At 43.3% G+C, this 25,611-nt stretch overlaps 1 protein-coding gene across 5 annotated transcripts in view; it reads left to right on the forward strand.

Annotated features, from left to right (window-relative positions):
* Positions 1–25,611, forward strand: part of DPP6 (dipeptidyl peptidase like 6) — a 949,209-nt gene that overhangs the window by 438,862 nt on the left and 484,736 nt on the right. The gene's annotated exons all lie outside the window — the stretch shown is intronic.

Below are 25,611 nucleotides of genomic sequence, written 5' to 3' on the forward strand. Positions count from 1 at the left end.
CTATGTTTAAAGGACTTTTCTTTTGATACCTGTGTCCCTTTTCTTCCTCTTCTCAAGTATTTCTGCAGGAGTGGACAGATTGCTGCTTGTCCTGGGCATTTAGAGAGGGCAGACTCTCCCTGCTAGGAAAACTGTACAGCTAGGACCCAGTGGGTTCCCCCCCCCCCCCCCCGCAGCTGAGAAGTAGCAGGCCTTGCAGGGCTGGCCAAGGATGGCCAGGACGGCTCGGGTGTCCCCATATGGCAGAGGATGTCCACTCACCCTGCCGCTCAGGCCTGTCATCTGCAGAGGCTCCGAGCCTGAGTCTCGGGAGTGAAGGGGAACCAGCAAGCTGTGTTTTACCGCTCCCGTAGAAACTGTAATTCCCTTCTCGAAGATCGGGAGGGTTCTTATCTTTTAATCACTGCTTGGTTCTCCTCAGGCAGATCATTAAAATAGATCCTGGGAGACACCAGTAGATTCCCAGAGCAGTTTGCTCAAGCCTGATAAATCAACAGCAGAAGCTGATTTCCCCGATTTATTTTAGGGGTGCTGTTAGATCCCAATTGCTAGGATTGGGGCCGAGAAAGGAGAGCCCACTCGAGTTCAGGAAAGCAAAGAGCCTCTTTGGGGACAGTGTGTGATAGTCTCATCGCCAACTATTCAGAGACAGTATGAAGACAACTTTGGATCTGTATTTAGTGGGAGATGCATTTTTTGGGTCATTTCCTCAAAGCCCGTTTTTTGATTAAAAAAAGAGAGACCACCTTAGGAGTAGTGTCATCATTATTATCGTCATCTAAGGAACTTAAATATAATTTTAATTTCTTCTGGGAAGAAGATTTTATAAACACAGAAGTCTAAGAATCCTACACCCAGTGGGAGAGCTCATGTGAAGGTTAAGACTCACTGTAGCATGCACACTGGGAGGTTCACAATAGGCCAAACAACCACTCCTCCATTTAAAAAAATCTACAGATTATTTGTTCAAGAAAGAAACATGTCCACCCTAAATTAGCATCCTGTGACTAACTGGCCTTCCTTTTATTACGGTTCTCCTCCTCACTCGTTATAAAGCAAATGTGCCCTGGGCTTGCAGGCTCCAGCAGGGCCTCAGGGAGCATTTCTGACCGTGGGACAGTGGTCATAATTATGAAGAAAGACACTGCTCTTCAGAGGTCTGAGCCCAAAGGCGGGCACTCAGAAGCCCAATCCATATTATGTGGAAGAAGGCCCATGGCTCCTATATAGCTTCACTCTCGTTTCCCTCTACCCGTCAGGAGCGTGGAAATAATTTGGGTGTGGGTTTTGGAGGATGTATAGGGTCTTGTTTGATTTTGTGCCTTCTGATCATTGGAAAACCCCCATCCTTGCCCCTGGGGCCATTGTGGCAGACTTGAATGGGCAGAGCGCTGAGGACAGAGGCGGCTGTGGCCACAGGGAGCAGTCAGGAGGCCCTCTTCCCATTCTCAGGCATCTTCTTGACCCTGAGAAGGACATAGTGCCCACCCTGTGGAGCAGAACAAAGTGAGGGTCCACAGCAGGACCAGGGCAGGAGATGCAAAATGGGATGGAGCACAGAGATCTCACATCTAAAATTGATGTACCTGTAGGGGACGTTGGCTTAAATCTTGACAAACTGCTCGAAACACAAAGAGGTAAAGAAAATACTTAGTCATGAAGACTATTTCCCCTTCCTCCACTATTTATCAGTCTTTAAAGACATTTAAACTCAGTTCTGGGGGCTTAGACTGCAGAGCTCTGAATGAGTTCTCCCATTCTTGATTGCATTTCGTCCTTGTTGCTAGTGGAGCTTGGACGTAGTCCCATCCCCAGCTGGGTGGGGGTTTATAAGGAGGCCAGGACAGAGGGATATGCTCCAACATGTTTTTAAGAAAGAGAGAAAGAGAAATAGATGCTGGTTTGTGGTTTGGTTTGGTTTTTAGATTAGGGATCCTTTCATTGTACTGACGAAGTTTGTGACAGTGGCACCTTACATCTTATATTGGGAGGCATTAATATGAGGATTTGATCTTCTGTAACTTGAATTTATGTCCAACACTTTTTAAAATTTGTTTGGTTATTGCAATAGACTGATAGTTCTTAGCAAACTAACACGGTATAGTTTCTTACCTACCTTGGGAGTCAAAGCTGGGCGGCTGCCAGAAATAACCTTTGTATGCTGGGGATTACTGTAAATTAATGAAAAAATAAATCTAGGAAAAGGTATAAAACCAAATGATTTTACCTATTAATTAGAGATTGTTGATTTTTCCCTGTTTTTTTTTGTTTGTTTGTTTTTTTAAGATGCTGTATAAACACATTGGGATAAAATGGAGAATGGACTTCTAGAAGACCATTTCCCTTTCTCTTTAGATATGCCAAAATTTATTTTAAATCAAGTACTAACAGTCCAGAGATGTTTGGAAACAAAATATCATTTAAGCTGAATGAACTGAACTCATTCTTTGGCTCTGAAGCCAATCAGATGGTAGAGGTTCCTCAGTAAAAACCAGATCCACACTGGCCAGCCCTCCACCACACCAGTGTGTCCAGAGTGAAGCTTAGTGGGTGAAGTAGAAAAAGCTGAGGTTGATTTGGTTAAAATTTATTGTATTCTCTCAAATGAACTAAATCCTTCCTTAGAGAACCAAATTAAGGATTTTTCCCCATAAGTAAAAGCACAAATTTATTTTAAAATCTACTGTCCTATTTCAAACGACAGTGATCAGTAATACTGTTACGAGTAAGAAGAGGCAGAAAGATTAATTCTCCATGCTTCCAGTGAGCCAGGATACATTTTTGCTCAAATATTGAGCAGGCATAAGTTTTTAGTGGCAGATTCTGGATCTGTAATATGTGTGGATGTGTGTGCATGGGCATGCGCGTGCGCACATACAAACAGGCCTCTTGGGTCACAAACTCCCGAGTTGGAAAAGACCTCACAAGTTCACCCCATGATCACGTCCACCTGTTGGGCTCAGGAATCTCACAAATAATTGAGAATCCGCCTCCTTTCGTATGGCGATATTCTGTGTTCTCTTGGGGAACGCGGGTCTTTTGCTCTGTGTTCAGTTCCAGCACCTCTGTAGCTTCTAGAGCCCTCCCTGGAAGCTGGCTGTCTGATGGCACTTCGTGTGTGAGAGCTGTTTTTTTTGCTTTTCACTCTTCCCTGAGCCGCACAAGCCCAAATATATGTAGCACTGATGTGTCTATTCTCTTATTAAATTAGGAGCCCCAGGATCTAGTGTTGATTGAGAGGTTAAATTATTTATCTGGACCTTTGTGATTATAATGCCATTGCAAAGAGTTTTCTGAAGTGAATGAAAATTTTTATAAACAGCATATTCTGTAAAGCGGACATGAAAAAGCACAGAGCTTGGGATTCTGGGAGAGGACAGACCTTGCCAGGAGCACACAGGTGATGATGACCCAGGAGATGTCCGAAGTTCGGACATCTTCTGCCCAGTGCTCTTTGTGTCAGATCCTGTTGCTTCTTCCATAGTAAAATTAGATACTGAAACAGAGGAGCTGGCTTTGACCACCAGGAGAGTTAAACTTTTTATGAAACCACGTTACAGGGAAAGTCAACATGAAACATCTGTGGTGAAGGTAAATGTGGTATAAAAAAAAAAAAAAAAGAAGTAGTAAAAGGAAACCCAGTAAAACAAGATTCAGTATTAGGAAGTGCAAACATGACTTAATTCTGAGGTGGTCCTTCCACAACTCAAAGAGTGGCGATGGATGCAGTGATCATACTAGTGTATGTTAAATTCTATTCTGCTCATGGTCGAAGTTACTAAGACTCTCTGGATAAAAACAAGACTTGAAGGAACAGGACAAGGGTCGGAACGATAGGTTCTTAAGATTGTGTGGTTATACATCTAGGACTCTGAAGAAAGAGAAACATTCTGGCTGCCAGATGGGTCGATGTGTGAAAGGGAGAACTCAGAAGTCGGGCATCCTAGAGAGAACATGAGCAGAACAAGATGTGCATGCCTGGAATCTCCAGACGGGTCCTGGCAAGGAGGGGAGTGGCCAGGGGGCGGATGGGGGTACAGGAGTGGGGAGCAGCAGAGTCTTTGTGCAGAGGAGAGAGGATGGCTGGTGGGGTACTCTTCTTAGAGAAGGGACACTTAGTCTCATCACCAGAGAGAACAACATGCAATGAAGCAAGCAACTAGCTTGGAGCCGTAATCTACCGAGCTCTGGTGTCTACAAGTAATTTCCATCTTCTGGGATGCATGTGATAGACTAAAAGAAGTCAGTAAACAAGTGTCACTCAAGAGGCTAAGTGAAAACCCAAACAATCCCAGATTGGCTGTATGCAATGCCCAAACTCAAAACGAATGGAAAACAGCTGACTTTTCTTTCTGAAAAATGCTTTCACTGGCATTAAACACATTGTATTGTGGTCTACTGACATTACATCGAACGTTATCCTGCCCCTCACTTTCAGTACTGGAGCTACCACGGAAAGCTTGCCCAAGACCTTCAAACGCTCCATAGGGAAAACCTGGGGGCCTTTGAGGGTTGGAGGATGCTTCCCATTAACTTTCACCAAAACATCGTCAGCTCCAGCATGCCTGTGGACAATGCAAAGATGCTCATCACATACAGTAACGAACAGTCACCATGTTTCTCATTGGGAATTGCAGCATTATTACCCTTTATGGAAATGAGCCATGTCTGTGTTTGGCATTATTTGATTTAGTTTGGTAGTGGACATATTTCACCTACTCTCATGAGAAAGGGCAGAATGAGTCTGCTCATCTAGAGTTCTGAAAGTTGAGGAAAAGATTCTAATTTGGGGAGAAAGCAGGTCTCTAAGCGTATAGAGATTGATGGTTGTTTGAGCCCTTGCTTTAAAAAGATGTGGCACGGAGGTTGTGTATTCTTGTTTCGGTTATGGTTTGGAAAGCCAAAATGAGCTAAAACGTTTTTATTTCAGGTTCCAGGTTTGGTTACCTGGTGGCCTCAAAGCGTGGGAGTGGGAACCACATCACCTGGGTGGAGTGATGTTTGTTGTAATTCTGCGGGAGGCTGACATTCTCACATCCTTCCTGCCTTGGGTAGTGTGTGTCCCTTGAAGTGGGGACATAAAGAGAAGGGGAGATGGGGACAGTTCAGGAAAAGCAGCCCAGGCAATGTGATCTGATCTAGAAAGTTTGTTCTGCGTCCTCTTTTTTCCTGCATCTGCTCTTCACTATTTATGACTCCTTCACGCCTTGTCCTGGGTGCACCTCTGATCGCCCCTAGTCCCTGCAACAGTCCATTATTTGCTCAGAGTTGACTCTGTCAAAACCTTCACCTGTGCTGTTCTACCTGGACCCTTGCTAAATGCCAGAGACCGGCCGATCCCTACAAAACATTCAAGGTCATCGGTGTAATGCGCTGCTCACCTTGAAAGCATCCGTAAGCTAATCAACAGCTGTTGGTGATAAAGCCCAGCAGAGTTGTTCATGGCTGGAATTTCAGGTTCAGAGTTATAGCAGAGCCAATGGAAGAAAAAAAAAATAGAGTGTTCACTCACAATCATTAATTACAAATTAGGTAGAGGTCATGGTGAGGACAGTCTCTGCACCCCCAGAATCACTGATAGCTTGTGCCTGTCCTGTGCATACCTCTTATTTCTGCATTTTTGTTCGATCTGGCCTTATAGCAGGCGAGTCCTGAATAACAGATACTGTTGCTGCTTTTCGATTCCAGTTCCTGGAGGATTTTGTGGCAATGGAGTAGAAATTTACAGCAATCCCTCCTTAGGAAAATTTGTCATGAGCACACACATTAAGTCAGTGCTGCGGGCCAACTGTGATAGGGGTGTCCATCTATTTTTAACAGTTGCAGCTTGGATGCCATAGGATCCAGGATGCAGTCCCCACCCCCCACCAGTGGCGTTACAAAACCCATTAGTGATACACTCAAGTCTTGATAATAGAATTCTCCATGACAATTTATATATTACCCCCTTACTAGTATCTGACTAATGTTTTAAGAGATTTAACTTCCCCTGCCAGAACTCAAAGAAAACTGCTTTCCTCCGTCTGACGGTGCATGAGACTCTGAGCATCACCGCAAGTGGCTAAGTTGTTAATTTGGAATACAAGGCTTCTAAGTTGTTAATTTGGAATTCAGGGCTTCTAAAAGATGTCGGTAGGCGCACCTGTGAGTGTGGAGGGGGAGAAGGACCAAAAGGCACCAGCGTAATCTGCAGAATAAAATGGGGACACTGGTGGTGGGGAGGAGGGGGCTCTTTCAAAACATTTTAAAAGGTCAAAAACTGTGTTCTGACTTGCTCATAGGATCCCTCTTGAGTATCATGGGAATTCATGCTCTGGGAAGGGTAGATCCAACCCTTTGAAGAGGTTACACACAGCAAGATGGACATCACAACCAAGAATTCGAAACATATCCTCTTGATTTTCTCTTTAGAAATTAATATGCAGCAGAGCTACCTTTGAATGGTGGGGATGTATGTTTTAAAATTAATGAAAGAATTTACTTCTCTATTTTGAAGAGGTGAGTTTTAGCCTCCGTGTTAGAATATTTGAAGTTGTCACAGAGTTTACTCAGGGAATTCTAAAATTATGACACTCACAACCTATCTTAAATCGAGTCTCGAAATGGGAGAGGGAAGGAAACATATTTTTAAATGTTAATAGCCTGCCTGATACCCCATCCATTTATTAGACAGATGTTGGATCAGAGGAAGATTTTAATTTTGATGAATAGGAGACACAGAAGAGGAGAGAGGCCAAGTGGGAGAAAAGGAAGGGAAGCTGGCTGGGGCAGCTCGGGGTTGGGAGAGCAGAGGGATTTCCAGCTGTACCATTGCAACCCACGGGCTGGCTTAGCAGTCTGCCACGGGTGGTAGAGAACTGCTGCGGGCCTTGGAGATGATTCTGGAAAGCTGGAAATGCTTACTTGTGAAGGTTTCAGAGCATGGTAGCCCGGAAAGTCCCACAGTGGAAAGCTGCAGAGGGTTAGTGGGATTCTGGAAGAAAGAAAAGAAATCTGAACTTAAGGCAGATTTCTGCTTAAAAGAACAGGATTTGGGGGAATAGAAGAAGAGCGGCTCGGACATAAAAATGACACTTTGTGAGGGTGATTACTTAATCTTGGCATGTCCTGATGGACTAAAAAGGGTACTGGAAGCTTCTGGTTTTCAAAGAGTCTAAAAGGGTTTGTGATGCCCCAGATGAAATTCAAGTTTACTTAGAAGCAACAGGTACTTTATGGTGTTAAGGTACATATACACACATACCTGTTAACATAATGTATGCAGTATTTCTCGAAGTAGCCTGAGAAATTGATAAGAAGAACCGAGACAATTAGAACATCTGGTGCTGATTTTTGGAAAGCAAAATAAATACCCCATCCCCCCAGTTCCACATCGTAGGGTACACAGGGAAAGAAGGAGATTAATAAGAGAATTTTGATAGGCAAAAACTGATCTGTCGTTAAAAATCATAAAACCTTAACGCCTCAAACTCTCTTATGCATTTTATGGACTTTATCTGCTCCTTACAAGGATGGGGTGGGCACTTTCCCTTCTTCCTGCCAAGAGCCCTCTTTTCTGGAAGATGGGAGAACACCAGCTCTGATCCCAACTCTTCCCCCTGCTAGCTGAAGGACCCGGGGCAGATCTAGGCTGAGGCCCCATCTGGGAATAATGCCCATCACACTAGCGCTTGGAAGAAAACCTTTCAGCACAGAGCACTCCTCTTAGCATGGAGATTTCAAGCCACTATTTAGTAAGTACTTAACTACATGCGTTGACATAACAACGATATTTGAATGGGCCTATTTTTAGCATTTGGTAAGCGCTTGTGTGTCCATTCTAAGATAGGTTAGTCTATAAGATCAAAGAACGTTAGACTTTTAAGGCATTTTACAGACCATCTTGCCCAGTGATTTTTGGACTTTTGTTTCGGTAACAGAAACCTTTTCCCTGAAGGAAATAGGCCATGTTCAGCAAGGTGAAAGCACTTCCCTAATGGCCCCCCATACAAGTCAGCAGAGCACCCTCCCAGTTAGTGGCCTCCAGACAGGTCAGCAGAGCACCCCCCCATCCAGCAGAGTACAGCTTATGAACCAGGTATCTAATTCAGCAGTCTGATTTTACCTAGGAGGAAATAAGGCTCAGAGAGGTTGAGTAAATTAACCAGAATCACACAGCTGACAAGTTGCAGAAGCAGAACACAACCGCTGCCCTCCCCACCTTTTTTTGCTCCAAATCAAGGAACCCCGGGTGAGTCATGGTAAAAATGATATACTAAGAAGGTTAACACGAAAACTGATACTAACAGAAAACCGCAAAGGTAATGAAGTGAGGAAATTAAATGCAAATGAAGAAATCCTTGTCTGGAGATCAGTTGAGAAAAGGTGTGTATGTAAGGCCGTTCTCTGCCTGCATGTCTTATGGACACAGGTGTAGCTATTTCTTCTTTTTATTGCCCCATCCCTGGAGGCATTACAGCTTTTGTCTCAATTTTTCATATTTAATTAGTTATTTAATGAGTTGCTTTGGAAACAAGGAAAAAAATGAGGATATAACAAACGTTTTTCTCCTGATTTTTCAAAGTAAGCAGCAATTAATAAATTCTGTGTGCTTTGGAAGTATGCAGTAGGTAATTTTCAATCTCATCTTACACTTGAATAACTTCAAAGGTAGTAGTTATAGGACAGGTGTGGAATGACAGCATGAAAGAGAGAGGAGCAGATCACCTGTGGAGACTGGGGGTCCGGCCCCGCAGGAGTTCAGATGTTGAAACATCTGGAAATCGTATGAGCTCATAAGCTCAAACTGAACCAAAAGTACGTTGATCATTACCCATAGATTATAGATCCCTTTGGAGGATCTGATGAAAGCCAAGGACCTACTCGCTGACGTCCCATGCCCTTTTGATTACGTAAAGCTCACAGACGCCGTCCTACGTCCGTAAATCCCTCGGTGCTGCCTTCCAGCAAGCTAGCAGGGTCTTAAGACCCATCAGTAGAAACGTGCTCACTGCTCAAACCTTATACAGATACGAACTGAGTAGCTGTCACCTCTGGATGTTGTACTAGGTACCATGGAGGCACCGTACCCAGGAAAGAGTGGGGATGAGTGGTCGGGAGAACGGTATGCTGTCCCAACAGTGGTGGAGGAGGGAGCGGTGGTGAAAGTTTAAAGAATGCTGATATGTGGCTGGAGAAATAAAGCCTGTCTTTAGAGTTTAAGGAACTGTGAAATATTATTAGAAGAAATGAAGGGGTTTTGATTTTTTTATTTCCTGGATTATTCTAAAAGGCAAAAGACTAGGGATGTGTGGCTTTCAGTCCCTAGACAGCAGCTTTAGCTGATGCCACCCCACGTTCTTCAAGCCAGCATCGGGGACCATCAGCCTGGGCTCTGCCCCTGAAAGGGCAGGTTTGACTCAGGGTCCTTCTACTGGAAGGTGTCAAGGCTTGAATACCTTCCCTGTCACACAACTCTGAGCCTCCAACAGACACGACGCATGTCCTGCTGCCTAGGTAGCTCCAAAGCCAAGCACACCACCAGCCCCATCAGTTTGTTTGCCCAGTGAATCCGTGAATGCGTGAATCACGTCCTCCCCTGCCAACCTCCTCCAGTGAATGACCCACAAAGTTAAAGGGTCTGTGGTTTCATTCATTCAGCAGATGAACCAGGTTTTTGGAGCCCTAGAGGAAAATAGGATCCAACTCCTTGCCCACTCACCTTGCCTTCCCTGAGACCTGGGACACCATTGCCCATTTCCTTTCCCCAAATCCCGCCCACACCTGTTTTACCTGAAGCCGTTTCTCTATCACAGAAGCATCAGCCATGTGCCACAGTCCATGTGTCAGCATTCAGTCCTGCGGGGACTCCTATCCATAAAGTCAGCAAATATCCTCTCATTCACCAAGCGGGTGGGTAAACAAGAAAGCCCATTGATAAGAAAAGGAGACCTGTCAGAAAACCGGGCATTCTGCATCCCCAACGCCCTCTCCCTGTTGCCGAAGCAGAAGCACCACGTCTTTTTCCTCCGTGGAAGCGATTTGCTCAAATGAAAAGACAGTCCCTTGCGCCACCCTCTCCCAGATGCGGAGAAAATCGGGGCGGACCCTCTCAAACTCAGGGGAGACATGCTTTGAGGGAAGAAGAAACAAAGTGGATCAAGATGAACAGAATGGAAAGGTCTGGAACGTTGACTGTGTTTGCCCTCTTCTGAGCCTGGATTGGCCAAGTTTGTTGAGAGGCAGTATAGGTTCCAGGGTGACTTCGGAGGTGACAGGATGAAGTGCTTTCCTGAGGAGAAAGCAACCATGAAGTGGTGGCTTAGAGCCCAGGCCCCAGGGGCTGTGGTGTGGGAGGAGGAGACTAGCTCTGGGTTTAGGTGGAGGAGACTAGCTCTGGGTTTAGGTGGTCTGAGTTTAAATCCTCGCTCGGGCACTGACTGGTTAGGCAGCATCGAGCTGTCGAGGTAAACTCAGTTCCATATTGTGCAAGAGCTGACTGGTAGCCCCGAATGTCATCCATGGATGGTTCTGGTTTCACCCCAGGAGCAGACGAGAAGGTGTGAGGATGCGCTCTGAGCCGGGTCAGCGTCTTCACCGACTCTCTGGCCCCCACAGTCTGGCTGCAGGAGGGACGTTGCCAAAGGGATGGCAAGGTTTACTTCATGGAAAGTGTGCTTGCTGCGTTGACTTGAAGAGGTTTACTTTTCCTTAACTGCTGCCGTGCTTGAAATTGCATAGATAATAAGACGCACTTGAAACAGTGAGTCTGCAGCTTTTGACTCTATTAAATTCACTTAGGCATGTGGCTGACAAGTTATACTAAGGTTCTTGAGACTCGGTTGTGGTTTTCGAGTTGTCAGAAGTTTCGTATTTGCGACCTAGATGGTTATCTAAGTTCGGTGGTGACACTGACATGAACCTGGAGTCGTCGAGCACCTAATGCATGCGATTTTTCACGGGAAACAGACTCCGTGTTTTAAGTTTGTTAAAATCTTAACAGCAGGGCCAACTTTTAAGATCACCGAGTTTGGTTTCTGAAGGATTTGATCCTTGTAATGAATGGTTATATTAATAGAATTTTTTATTAGTTTATTTCCGTGCTGTACTATGTCTTTTGAAAATTTCATGTTTGTGTAATTGTGTTTTCATTGCTCGAATGAGGAAATGATACTTAAAGTAACCAACACTAATTGAATCCATGAAAATCGCTGAAGAAAATAAAGATCCCTGTGCCCTGGAGAGGGTGGCTTGTGCCTTTTGTGACGCTCACGGTGGCTTGCAGAAAATGCTCCCGTGGCATGAGTACCAAGGAGAACAAGTACCAAACCCATGTGTGGTTTTTACTCAGATCTTAATTCCATGAAAGGAACTCAAAGTATCTTTTAATTCTGTAGTAGCGCCTAAGCTGATTCAATGTCTTGAATTTTAGGAATGTGCAGAGAATTTAGAAAAACATCAGATTTTAAATTTTCCCAAATGGTAAAATTTTACAACCTTTCCCTGTGGGAGAATCCTCATGTCTAGACTCGAGTCACCTATTCGTTGGCATTGAAATTACTCACCAAGATTGTGTATTACACAGTTTTGTTTAGAAATGTGTGAGAATTTTTACTGCTGTAGGATTCATTATCTGTCCCTCTTGTGCTCACTCTTCCCATGCTTAGGAATGTCAATTATTTTTATTTATTTTTTTTTATGTTACCTGGCAAAGAGCTATAATAACCTGCAATGAGAGCAATCTTGTGGGAAACACAGTCAAGCCACAGGTAGGCACACCCGTGTCAACCACACTCTCTCCTGTACTCTCCACATCTCTCCCAGACCCCCCCCAACTACCAGATCAAAAAGCTAGACAGAGTTCTTTAAAAATGATTTGTACACTGATAGAACTTGGTGGGAAGATAAACCCCTTGACTGTGTTTTGTTGAGCAGCCTGAAGACTCCCTGTTGCGGCAGAGCTGGAAATCACTGACACAAGTTACGCCAGCAAGGTGGGGGTGGAGAGATGTATTTCTGCTCCTTTGTTCATCAGGCTGTATCATTTCCTTACTTCCTTGATTCAGTGGGTGGAGTGCAGTAACGATCCAATATTATTTGTCCCCAGCTGTATGCATGAGCATATATATTTAAGGAAAAAGAAACAGTTTGAGTGTAGTTGACCATTTCAGAGATCTGTCATCTCTTAGCTTCTGTGTTGGCCATTGAGTCAATGATGTGGAAGATGTGTGCATACACGTGCCCACATCTACCCTTCCCACTGCCCTGTCCTTCCCACCCCTCTGATTCAGATGGATGTCACTTGGGTGCGGCATGCTGCTCTTCATCTGGGTCCCCAGGCTAGCCCCTAGGGAAGGAGGTGGTTGTGTCAGAGGAAAGGAATAAAGCATAAACACCCGAGGATTGCCTAAATGCAGTCTCTCTAGAGCACTTGTCATCATGAAGTTCTTCAACAGTCTTAATGATGTTTTTGAAAGCAAAAATTACACCTGATGATTATCTATTTCACGTAAAAATACAAAGAATGTTTTGATGTAAGGATGGAAATACAACAACCATGTTTTGTTTTGTTTTGTCCTCAGATCAATTTTGCTCTAATGCAGGTGAAATTTTTGCTTCCAAAGACAAGGATAAAAGTCCTAATATTTCTCTGTAAATTTTGTATCTGGAATAGGGTAATAATACTATTTTATATTTGTGTAACACTCAACACCACTGCTAATAAAAATGTAACATAATCTCCATATTCTATTTTAATTTTTTTCAGTAGCCACATTAAAATGGAAAACAAATATATGGAATTAACTTGATAATATATTTTATTTAACCCAGTATATCCAAAATCTTATCATTCCAACATGAAACCAACATAAAAAAGTATTAGTGGGATCTTGTGCATTCTTCTTGTCCATGCCACGCCTTTGCAATTGGATGTGTATCTTACTTACCCCCACAGCACATCTCAGTTCAGACTCACTCTCTTTTAAGAGCTGGATCTCTATAGGTGCCTCATGTCCAGCATTTTGGGTAGCAGCTCTGTGCTGCACTTGGTTTTCACACAAATTGCCTTATGTCCTCTAATATCTTCAGTTCTTTCTTTCTTTCTCTTATTTTTTAATATCTTCAGTTCTACAGTGAAAGGAAGGACTCATCTCCTGGTGAGAGGACTTGTGTCTGAGTCCATGTTATGATGAGAAATATTTACCGCTCATGCCTCTATTTGAATTTACGTTGGCAAATGCAGTAATTTCCTAAAGTTTCAGAAGAGGTGGTCTTCTTTCATACAAATACTGAGAACTAACTGAGAAAAAGGTGGTATTCATTCAATATAAATATTTGTTGAGCACTTAGTGGGTGCTAAGCACACTTCTGAGTGCAAGGATCCAGAGGTAATATAAAAATATTAAATTTAGCAAGTTTTGATTATGTGCTGGGCATTGTTTTCTGCGTTGATAGAATTTACCCTGGCAGCCTGGATTAACTTTTACCAAAGGAAAATATGTGGTGATTTTGCAAAACCTATTTTCCTTGTGTCTCTCTCTACTCTCCTTGAGCTGAGCACTAACTCTTGAATAGGTAGCAGCCTCAATAACTGTTCTCCCTTTCCCTGCAGACATTGGCCTGTGGACTTTTGTTTGCAAGATGCTGGGGTTGGTGGTATGGAATTGCAGAGGGCTGAGAGATCCAGCCTCGGGGAGAGTGGCAGCCTTCTTCCGTAGACCCTCTTTTCCTTCCTATGGAGAATCCAGCTGCCAGCACCTTCCACATCCACACCTCCTAGCTCAATCCCCGCCATCTGCAGCCAGGAAAAGCCCATAGAGGGACTCTGCCTGGCCTGCCTGAGTCACAAGTCCATCTGTAGACCAGTCACCTGATTTGGGGACAGTGGTACTATGAGCCCACATTCTGAATTATAAGCCTAACCAGTAGGGCTTCAGATGCTCATCCTATGTTATGATGCGATGCACATTTGTGTTTCTAGAAGGAAAAGCATTTGAATGAGGAGAAGCAGAACAGCTTGGTTTCCTGTGAATTCTTTGGGCACCATAAGCACAATCTGACTAAACCTTCATTTCCAAACTGCACGCTCATCATGCTTTGACATTTTAGCAGGCAAATTAGATAAGCAGAAGGGTCAACAACAGAAGCAAGACAGTTTTCCTTTGATCCAAAACTTTGTGCCTGGTGCTATTCCGTGCCATTAAGTGAACCATGCTTAATAATTCATTTTTCAGCTATGTTAAGCAACATGAAGATTCCAAGCAGCATGCAGCCTCTGCCTTCAGGGCTTAAGTAGGGGAATCAGAGCAGATTCATGAAGCTGGAACAGTCCAGAATAGATCAGAAAATTTCCTAGACTCTAACAAATTTCTTAATTCCAGGCACACATGGGAAGATAGTGGCATTTATTGGATTTTATCATGAAGAGAAAAGCATCAACTCCTGAGAGGGGTTTTGTAGACAGTAAACATTATAGCTCTAGTCTTTAAGATGTTTGAGACATAAAACACGTTCGCATTAGCTAGCGGTGCCTATTTCAAATGCCTCTACTTGTGACACACAACTGTGAAGTTATCCACCTGGTTTCAAAAGCCATGCCCAGAAACCAAAACTGATGATGTGTGTGAAAGCTCGTTATAAACTGTAGTATGGTAGCAACTGAGATGGTGGTACTGTGATCCCTCCTGGTTTAGTGTTCATTGTGGGAGCTGGCCTACTTGCAGAGAAAAATGGCCCATTAGCCCTGGCCCATTCCCTTTATTTGGGAAAAATAAAGGGAAAAATGAAGAAATTCAAAACCAAATAAAATGCCATTCTGTACACATCTTGAAAAAGTTTATAGCGTCATTGAAGTATAAAGGACCATTATAAGTATGACAGTCAACTGTAAGAATATTGTTTCCTTTCTAACATTCAGTTTTCCAAGATGGCCCTAATGAGAAAGTCTCTTTTAGAGTTTAGGTGTAGTTCTTTAAAGGGCACAGTTGGCCTAACGTGAACACTCTGTAGTTTGTATTAAAAAGGAGAGAAAAGAAGGAAGCTATTTTGCACAAGAGGCTGTAGGAAATGAAGCCTGCGCAGAAAGAGCGTTTGCTTGGTTGATTGCACGTGTACGGCATCCAGCTGCCATTTGGCATTTGGCCTGTGTTTGGGGCAAGCTCTGATCTTGGTGACGGATGATTTTGTCAAGCTCTACACAGAAGGTACATGTCTGTTTTCGTCATCAACTAACTTCTATCAGGCACTTGCTGCTTTTGGTCCCCCAACCGTGAAGTTTTATTGACTCATTTGCCATCTCTCATATAAGTGGATGGAATCATCTTTCTTGACGGGAGAACTCCACGAATGTCACACTTGTCTCTGAACAGCTTGAGCTTGCCGTGTTTACAGATTGTGGTGCTAGCTCTGTTCTTTTTCTCTGAGTGGTAGGCCATCGGGAGGAGGGTTGGTTGGGCATGCTGACTTTAATTCCGGTAGAATTTCCATAATCGTTGTAAGTCTCCTTTTCAGGTGACACCCATGGGTTTGTAATAGTTTGATCGGAGCTGGTTAAAGTATTTAATAGATGAAGCAAATTTGATTTAATTATACCAAAGAGCTAAAGGGTGGGGTCTGAGTGACAGTTGGGTACGAATGAGATTATAGGTGAAAACTTGCCAAAACTCTAGTATAACAAGTACACACACACACACACACACACACACACACACACACACACACACACATATACTTACATGCTCATATTTTCCATTTATTTAGGAGGATTGAAGACACGAGCTGAGTACAATGTGCCATTTCTGCAATTGGGACATAGCCTTGAAGGAGGTTCAAGTGGGTGGGGTTCCATGGAAGAAATAGAATATACTCTTTCTATTTGGAGATATCCTACAGATTGATTAAATTCTGCTTACTATAATAACTCTTGCTTAATATTTCATGTTCATAGTTACCTTCTACTTGTATAGTGAGTTTCTTGGGAATATATCTATTCCTAGCCTTAATGTTCCAAACCCTCGTTGCTTAGTTTAACTCTGTTTCAAACAACTTCTAGAAGTTGTGTTTGCTAATGAATTTTTTTTCTTCTTTGCCCCTTCAGTATAAGCAAAGCTTAATACTGGCTGTATTTCCATGTGCTTTTTTGCTTTACTTCTCATTGGCCTATATCAGAACTAAGCTTTGGATAGCCCAGTGTAGGATCTTCCCTTGTGGATCCTACCAGACATAACCCCTTTGTCTCCCTTCTACCCGGCTCAGTCATATCCACATCTTAGTACCCCAGGCCGCCATACTCTGTATCAGTTTTGTGAGTATTTTCTGGCCCAGCGGGTACTTTTTTCATGCAGGCAGGAGGTTGTGTCTTTTATGAATATTCTGAATTTTAAGAGGATGTAGAGACATTATGCTAACTAACATTGCATGAAACTTTACGGGTTGCTCAGTTCTCATAGGCAGGCATTTATCTATTCCTCCAAATTCTGGGGGTGGGATTTCCCATCTCCATTTTCTAATGAGGAAATGGAGGCTCAGTGACTGAATGTGCTAGGACCACGGAGCTGGTAATCAGCAGGGTCGGGGCTCAGACAGGTCTCCTCGCCCCCTGCTCGTGACTCACCAGCCGTTTTGCTTAAGGAGGGACTTAGAGCTTATATAGTACATAATGTTTTTCAGGAAACCTCTTTGCAACAAAAAAACATTTTTCTTTCCAGAACATTCATGCTTGGCCTTGATAGTCTTGAGCCCCTCCTGCCCAACATTGCTTCTAGGACTTGTTTCATAGCTTTATTTCAGATGCAAACATGGTTCTCATTATTCATCCTAACAGCTGATCTTTTTATACATTGCCTTAGGAATCACTTTCAAAATCCACAGGAGTGTAGCTGAAGTCTCTCTTCAGTGATGGAAATTTCATTTCCAAAGAGAGAGAGCAATATTTCTTAATTAGGTTTTTACTCTAATGATCCAGACAGAGAGTCAGTTGGTCCTGTTTGCTTTATTTTCATTATAAACTAAAGATTTGGCTGATGTTTTCATGAGTCATTGAAAACTGCACCAAGACTGCCGTTACTCAACAAATATTATTAATAATCAGAAGAAAGACACTTACATTTTTTGTCATACACCAGTCCCTAAATGTTTGGGTCAAGGGCACACTTTTAATGGATTGAAATGACAAATATAAATTGTCTCTCTCTGTTACCTGAATATCTCACCTGTGTGGAGCTTTTATTGTCAGGAACTGCCAAATAACCAGCATGCATCATTTTAATTGAACCTTAAGCCTGACACTTTTATTGGAAAAAATGGATTTCAAGTTATTTTTCATACATAAAGCCTGCTAAGCCTATGCTTCATTGGTGAAGGCTATCTCAGATATGGATGACCTTACCTCCATGCTTCAAGGAAAAAATAAAACATCACTATCTCATATCCTTGAGATTTGGCAAAAATTGATCAATTAACTCTCCAAAGATGTATAATGAAGTGACTGCAGGGAATAAAACAAACTGAACTGGTGCCCCGTTCAGCTCCTTGAAATGTCTGTGACCCTGTGCCAGAGATGTCCGGGTATTCGAGTCTTGGGCTCTGATCATAATGATGCCACCTTTGTGTGGCATTAGTCCCTATCCAGAAACATGATGTGGTCACGTCTTTGGTGGCTCCTAATTCATGTGAGACAGTCTTTCACATTCTTAAGTCATCCCTGGAGGACAAAAGTCAGAGCTCAAAATCTATATTTTGACGAAGCAAGGGTGGAGATATAATTATGATGAACTTGAACCTATGATCCCAAAAACACGACTTAAAAGATTTGAGAATTCTACCTAACACCAGTGGGTCAATTGGTATCTCTTATCATCGTAAGAGACTTCATCCAGATCCAGAAAGGCTCACGTTTGCCCCATGTTACATGTTTATAAAGAATGTATAATCTGACATTATATTTTATTGTTGACTTTGACCTGTAAATGTACAAACACTTTACAGCATCTGCGGGCTACTGTAATCATCGTATGATGTGTGCAGTTGTTGCGTGGAAATAATACCACTTTGTTTTCCCATCACGATTTTCTTGAGACTTAGCTGTTCAGCACTGATTCATATATTTTTCCCCAAGTTATATGGCCAACAAAACACTCCCTTGATTTCCGTAAGGAAGGCATGAAGAAAGAGAGGCATTTGGCTCTTTGGTCTGCACACATAGAGTATCATGTCGTCTGCGAAAAGAGAGAGTTTGACTTCTTCTTTGCCAATTTGAATACCTTTTATTTCTTGTTGTTGTCTGGTTGCTGTTGCTAGGACTTCTAGTACTATGTTGAACAACAGTGGCGAGAGTGGGCGCCCTTGACGTGCACACAGTATCCAGTGAGTCCCAGGAGGGTAGGTATAGCTAAGGATGCAGAAAAGCACCTGTGTCAGAGGTCCTGCTCCCAAGATGTTCACGGTACTTTTAGAGAAGAAATAAAGGGATCTAGGTTTCTTTGGTTCAGCTTAATGTGTTGCGTGGGGTCTGTTTACTGCAGGCCATTGTTCGGGTCTGTATGATGATAGCTGCTTCTGGGGAAGAAAGTTTCAGGCATCTAGGCAGTATAGAGAACTAAGAGCAGAAAGTTGGGATGAGTGTCAGGAGAAAATAGAAAAATCAATTAGTATTAGAATTATGAGGGCAAAAGGCAATTTCTAGGTTTTTTTAAAAAGTGCTTTCTAGGTAGGACGACTGTATATCCCAATTTGCTCAGGATGGACTGTTCTGCTTCCTGCCGATTGTCCTGCTTTCAGCTTGAATAGCATTTCTTTTTACTTCACCAGTGTCCTGGTTTGGGCACTAAGCTGTATGGTCAACACATGTATTGACGATGAATTAGCCTCTTAAACTAGCAAGAGACTATGAGTGAAGATTTGGGTGAAATTCATTTCAAGCTTCCCTTTTCCTAAAAACCACAATCTGATATCTGTGTCGATTTCTAGTTTTATTGGAGGAGTGGTGTTTGACCTTATTTCTTAGAGGAAAAATAACAAAACTTGGCTCGAGTGTTGTGAAGTTTTATTTGCAAGGCAGAGCTAGAATTCAGAACTCAAACACATCATTGCCTGTGCTAACACCCAGCCTGTATGGTGGGGGACAGGAAAAGGCAAAGAAATAATAGGGCGTGAACTGTAGGCATCTCTTTTCTCTGTGACGAGCGTATCCCTTAACGATGGCCATTTACACTGGATACAGGATTTGGTTTGCCAGGACAGCAAAGAAGGAATGCAAATATTATAAGCCTAGTGGTGATTTGCAAAAGAAATCTCATTTGCCCAGACTATTCCATTTCTGTCCTACCTTCAGTGGAAATACGTATTACTGTGGGTAATGCCTGACGCTCTGATGCTTTGAAAACAGGAGTGCTGTTTGGGTTGGTTTCCTGGGATCCCTCTGATGGAGGCGGTTATTATTCATGTTTGCTGGAACTGTCTTCATGAGGCCCATGAGCTCAGGGAGGTCACCATCTCAGAACCATAGAGCGCCAATTGTCAGAGATTAAAAGGAAGGGGGGGGGGATTGTTTCCTCAGATGTCCATGCCCCTCTGCTCTCCCTCGGAGTGTGATGTGCCGTCGGGGTTGGAGGGTGGTCCGCGGCTGTGAGATAGTCCCTCAGGGCCACAGAGTCCAAATGAGGGCCTGAGAGGCAGGAACAGCACGATAAGAGGCTCATGAAGAACGAGGGCTTGGCATCATCCTCACGTTACATCCCAAAGTGGGAGAAGTAAACTTTCATGGCAGTGGCGGCCACAGAAGAGAGTTCTGTTCAATCAGTGGAGCATTCTCTGCAGGGGGTTTCGAAGATAAGTCTAACTGATGATGTGCATGTCAAGTGAAGTGGAATGAGGGGAGAATCAGGGATAGGGAAATAACGAATTTGGCGTGGGTATGGCCTTGAACGTGCTCTTTGTGGGTCAGGGGAAGCCTTAGGAATCCTATCGATTTCCAGTTAGTACCAAGCATTAAGTCGAAGGAAGCCTTAGTAACCATTAAGTTCATGTGAAATGGGAAAAAGTCAAGCCCATAGAAATAAAAGGTTTACTTGACTCATAAGTATATATGCTCATTAGTGGCAGAAACCGGGTTTCTCACACACCCACCATCTCCCTCACACCAGCGCCGTTTCCTAGAGGGCCGAAGAGGACCCTGTGGTCATAGTGTGACAGAGACCCAGTGTGGGCCAGGCCACATCCAAAAACCTGGGAAGGAGACTGTCTTCAGGGACATTGATAAGGCCTGGAATCATCCATTAGGATTATTTCTTCCTAATTCTAATCAAGAAGTGACTCTAATCTAACCTTCAGTAGTAGCACGGCCAGCATTATTTAGAAACACTGAACATAAATATTTTTCTGTGTGGACAACCCTGCTCGTAAGCTCTTGCTTCTTTCTGACACATACGACAACTTTTTTCCTATAATAATTTTGAATGAGAGGTCTAAACCACTGGTTTTAATTTTAGGTATGTCTTAGGGAAGCGTAGATGGTAGGACACTGATGCTTTGTTTCTGGGTTTACGTCGGTGGTCCCCATGAAGGCCTTGGTGTACACATTTGTTTTATTCCTTATTTCAGCACATCTGTACTGTGCATCAGATACAATATTTTCTAGATCCACATGATCCAGTGGAACTCAATGTGATGGTAAAATTCTTCTGTGCCTGCAGTGTTCAGTATGGTAGACACAGGTGCATGTTGCTCTTGGGTTCAGTGTCGCTAATGTGACTTCGTAATTTTAGAATTAATAGAATTTGTCATTTTATTTAGTTCGCATTAATTGAAAGAGTCATATATGGCTCTATGGCTACGGTATCATATGGTATGGTTCTAGACAGTGATACAGTGTGGGGGAAAGAAAAGATGAATTATGACCCCTGACTACCAGACACTTACAGCCTAGGATGGTAGGGAAGGGCAGGAGATGGGTAGACACATCAGGACATTGGAGAGGGATTCGTGTTACATGTCAGAACAAGGGCCTATGGGAGCACAGAAAAGAGAGCATGACTTTCCCCTGGGGTGGGTGGGGACCATCAGGGAAATTTTGACAAAGAACTGATATTTGAATCTCGATGAATGAACTGAGTCTATTCCACACATCAGAAATAAACAGAAATAGAGGCGCCTGGGTGGCTCAGTCGGTTAAGCATCTGCCTTCGGCTCAGGTCATGATTCCGGAGTCCCGGAGTCCCAGTATTGAGCCCCGGGTCTGGCTTCCTGCTTGGTGGAGAGCCTGCCTCTCCCTCTGCCTCTCACCCTGTTTGTTGCTCTCTCTTGCTCTCTCTTTCAAATAAATGAATAAAATCTTTACAAAAAAGAGGGGCGCCTGGGTGGCTCAGTCGGTTAAGCGTCTGCCTTCGGCTCGGGTCATGGTCCCAGGGTCCTGGGATCGAGCCCCACATCGGGCTCCCTGCTCAGTGGGGAGCCTGCTTCTCCCTCTGCCTCTGCCTGCCTGCCTGCCTACTTGTGCTCTCTCTCTCTCTCTGTCAAATAAATAAATAAAATCTTAAAAAAAAAATCTTTACAAAAAAGAAAAAAATGAACAGAAATAGGAAGGAATTTTCAGCAATGGTGGAATGTGTACAAATTCATAGTGCTGTGAGAAAGTGGAAGGCTCTGGATTCTCTGCAATTCTGGGAGATATATAGATATATGTATCTCATGGCACATATATATGGAGATATCTATCTATCTGTCTATGGAGATAGCAATATAAATGTAGATACACACACACATATATGTGTATATGTTTTCTGCCCATGGGGAGGTGAGCTAACAGATGGCTCAGGTAAAAAAACTACCCTGCACTATTCACCTGTTATCTGTTGTTCTGCCTTAATGTGCTGTGTGATCTTGGACAAGTCAGTCTACCATTTAGGCCATCAGTCTCCTCCCTGGAAATGAGAATTATGATTTGAAGTGTGAGGCAGGGATGGGACAGCTTCATGAGCCCCCCCGCCCCCATCTTGTAGCCTTTTAGTAATTACTAGCTTCAGTCCAGTTGGCAGTTTCTGCATTCACTGTGATGGCCTTCCTTCAAGACCATGGAAACATTCTTGGTGATGTCTTTGGCACTGGGTATTTTTAACTAAGGATTCTAAGACCTCCCCAAGAAGTTGAACAGATCACCTTAATTCTGATGGCGGCTGATCTCCTCCAGCTCACGTAACAGTTTTATGCTCTGAGTGCCTGCATTATTCCCTTCCCTTTCAGGGATCTTAGGCCCCAAAGATAAATGGCTTTCTGTGGAGCCTGTATAAAGACTGAATGGTATTAGGAACTGGTAGGCAGAGGTATGATTTTGGAGATTCATTCATCTATCATTACCTCAATTGGCAGCACTCGGCACACAGGGGCTGTGTGGATTTTTGTGAGAAGAATACAAGATTTATTTTTTTGTAGGACCTACCTGCTGGCAAGCTACAAAAGGTCTCTGCCAAGCCCTGAGGGATCCCACTTGAGCTCTACTAATAAGCAGATGGATAACTGATAGACCAGAAGAAGAAGGGTGTGCACACACACGTGTGTGTGCATGTGCATGTGCGTGTGCGTGTGTGTGTGTGTGTAGAAAGAAAGAGAGAAAGAACTCACTTTTGTAAATGAGCCTCTCAGGCTTTGATTTTGTGGGGCTTCAATTCTCTGTTCATCCAGGATGGTCACACTAATCTATAGGGAAGCTAATTTTACAAGAAATGAAACAGGAGGGAGTTGCTGTTGGATGAGAAGGATCCAGCTTTGGAAGATATCCCCAGGGGGGGAATGATCATCAATCTGCCATTCTTGTGGGCTCCACCAATCACAGCACATTCAGAGTGCTTTGTACCTCTCATCTATCAAGGTGGACAGAGTATCACACACGATGTGATCATTAACTCAGCAGGTGTGGTTAAATATAGAGATCGACGGTGAAATTAATAGCCTACTGAAGAATAGAGCCACTTTCTGAGGGTCCATAAAAACATACTCTGAGTTTTCCAAACTAGGATTACTGGGCATGTGCCTAGAAATATCCAGGATTTTTTTTTATTATGGTGCACATATCTAAATACGCATGCTTGCATATATGTTTATTTGGGAATAGGCTAAACATATTCCACCTTTCATTGTTCCCCTTTTATATGATGGGGTCTGTGTTTTCAAGGATCATGGAAAGTAACTGATGAAGGGATCAAAAATGTCTTCTTTAAAGGGTGATGGTTATATAGGAGGGCACATCATTGTGATGAGCACTGGGTGTTATTATGTAAGTGATGAGTCACTAGATTCTACTCCTACAACTAATAGTACGCTATATGTTAACTAATTTGAATTTAAATAAAATCTTAGAGAAAAAATAATAATAAAATAAAGTAAATGTGTTCTTTGTTATGTCTTAACTTAGGGCTTCCCACTTTTAAAAATCACCTGGCAGTTTTTGTCAGAATGCAGAGTCTGATTCAGTGGGTCCTGAGAGTCTGCATTGCTAACACAATCCGTCCCCGGTGCTGGCCCAGTGATGAGGCTTTGCGTGTGTGTGCACACATTGTATGTGCGCACACATTGTGTGCATTGTAAGTTGTCCACACGCACAGAGGAGCCTCTGAGAGGCTGTAGGACCAGCAAAATCTGAAACATCAAGAGGTACCAGTGCCTTACTCACGGGTGCGGACTTAGAGAGCGTGCAGACATTTTAGGATTCTGGTTCTTCCAGAGAGAAGCAAAATGAAGTCTTCCACTGTCAAGTCCTCTGAATAACTTGTTTCTCTGGAGCGCGTTTTTGGGAAGGTCCATTGGCCCTTTCCCACTCACGTTGCCTTCCCAGTGTCTGGGGCAGCACGTTGGCAGCGCCATCATTGGGAAGAGTAGATGCCCTGGCCTTGGCGGCGAGAAGCTTCTCTGGTCCGGGGTGCTGGGCAGCTGTAGCAAGAGGCTGGCGGCCCATCCCAGGAACAGCTGGTCAACCCCTGCAGGAGGAGATGGCTGACTTCGGAAGGCTGACGATGGATGCAGCCAAGCCCCGTCTCATTAGAGGGGAGCGCGCCGCACCTTCATGTAATGATTGTACGTGTTCCCCTTTGGCCATTCTAATAGTTCTGCTTTGAGCATATTTGGTTTTCCTTATTTTCTAGTGTCTTTGAGGGAAATCTCTCTTCTACTATGTAATCCAGTTTGGAGAGAGATGACATGTCTGACTCTGGGAAGAAATATACATATTTCTCGGTTGTTGGTTTGTTTGTTTGTTTTTTCTCAGTTGAGTGTTGTTAGACTTTGATGTTTGATTTCTAGGCAGTCTTTAATGTGAGAGACAAACACATTTATTTTCTATCAATTCCTGGAAAACGCTCTCGACTTTAAAGACCTCTAGACTGGTCTTGTCAGTACAGCAAGGTAGTGACAGTTTTCCTTCTAAAATTCGAGTGTTTAAATCATGAGCACCTGGTAGTATAGATTAATGCTTTATATAGTTCGAAAGCTGAAGTCCCATGCTGCATTTAGATGGTTTAAAGCATTGGTTTTTCTCTCCCTGACAACTCTTATGATACTGGCTGCCCCCAAATGGGAGAAAGTCGGTTCATCTCTACAGCACTTCTGTTACTTGCTATAGAGAATACTGGTGAAATGGATAGTGTTTCTTCATTATAAGGTGCACCGTGGATATGAGGAGTGTTTTAAATCATTGTGAAAATTGGAATCAGTGAGACAAAACGTCCTCATTAAACTCAAGAATTTGGGATCCGAAACAACACTCAGTTTGGTATTTGGCCATTTATCTAACGTCTGACTTCATGTCATTGTAACTGCTAAGGTCTGTCACTGGAACTACATCATATTTTGTAATGATTTCTCTGAAGCCTTTTTTACATGCTCACTCTTGTGGACAAACTGTTGCAAAATAGAAGAGGCAGGAATGAAATTCTTGAGTATCATCTGTTGTAGTTAGAAATCCCATTTCTGTAAACTGTTTCCATAATATATTCCCAAATTGTTTTTATAATGTAACAGGACAAATTCAAAGCAATTTTAGCAAGGAGGAGCAATTACAGCTTTGTCATTCTATTACGTGCTGTGTTGGCTTAAAATATTTTGGTCACGGGAATATTGTCAACACCTCATCATGAGAGAGAATCTTAAATATGGACCAACTGAGTTTGCAGAGAGTTTGTGTTTTGTCACTTGTTAAAAAAAGGGAGGGGGAGGGATGGAAAGAGAGGAAGCCCTTATCAAAGATTCTCTCCTGGGGCACCTGGGGGGCTCAGTCGGTAAGCGTCTGCCTTCGGCTCAGGTCATGGTCCCAGGGTCCTGGGATGGAGCCCCGCGTCGGGCTCCCAGCTCAGCAAGGAGCCTGCTTCTCCCTCCCCACTCCCCCTGCTTGTGTTCCCTCTCTCACTGTGTCTCTCTCTGTCAAATAAATAAAATCTTAAAAAAACAAAAAGGTTCTCTATTGAGCACTTGCTTTTCCTGAACCCTAGATACTCTTCTGTGTCTTCCAGGGATGTTTCCCCCAGGCCATGCTCTCTAGGACAGGAAGTTCCAAGAGGGGGGGGAGTGGGAGGCAGAGGTAAAAGGTTAGGTGATGTCAGTGCCCATATTAGTAGCTGGCACCTCTTCCTATCGTGTGACGCTGGAGAG

This window comes from Callorhinus ursinus, unplaced genomic scaffold (assembly GCF_003265705.2).
Source record: "Callorhinus ursinus isolate GAN/ISIS: 27379988/994484 unplaced genomic scaffold, GSC_fseal_2.0 scaffold80, whole genome shotgun sequence".
Lineage (NCBI taxonomy): Eukaryota > Metazoa > Chordata > Mammalia > Carnivora > Otariidae > Callorhinus > Callorhinus ursinus.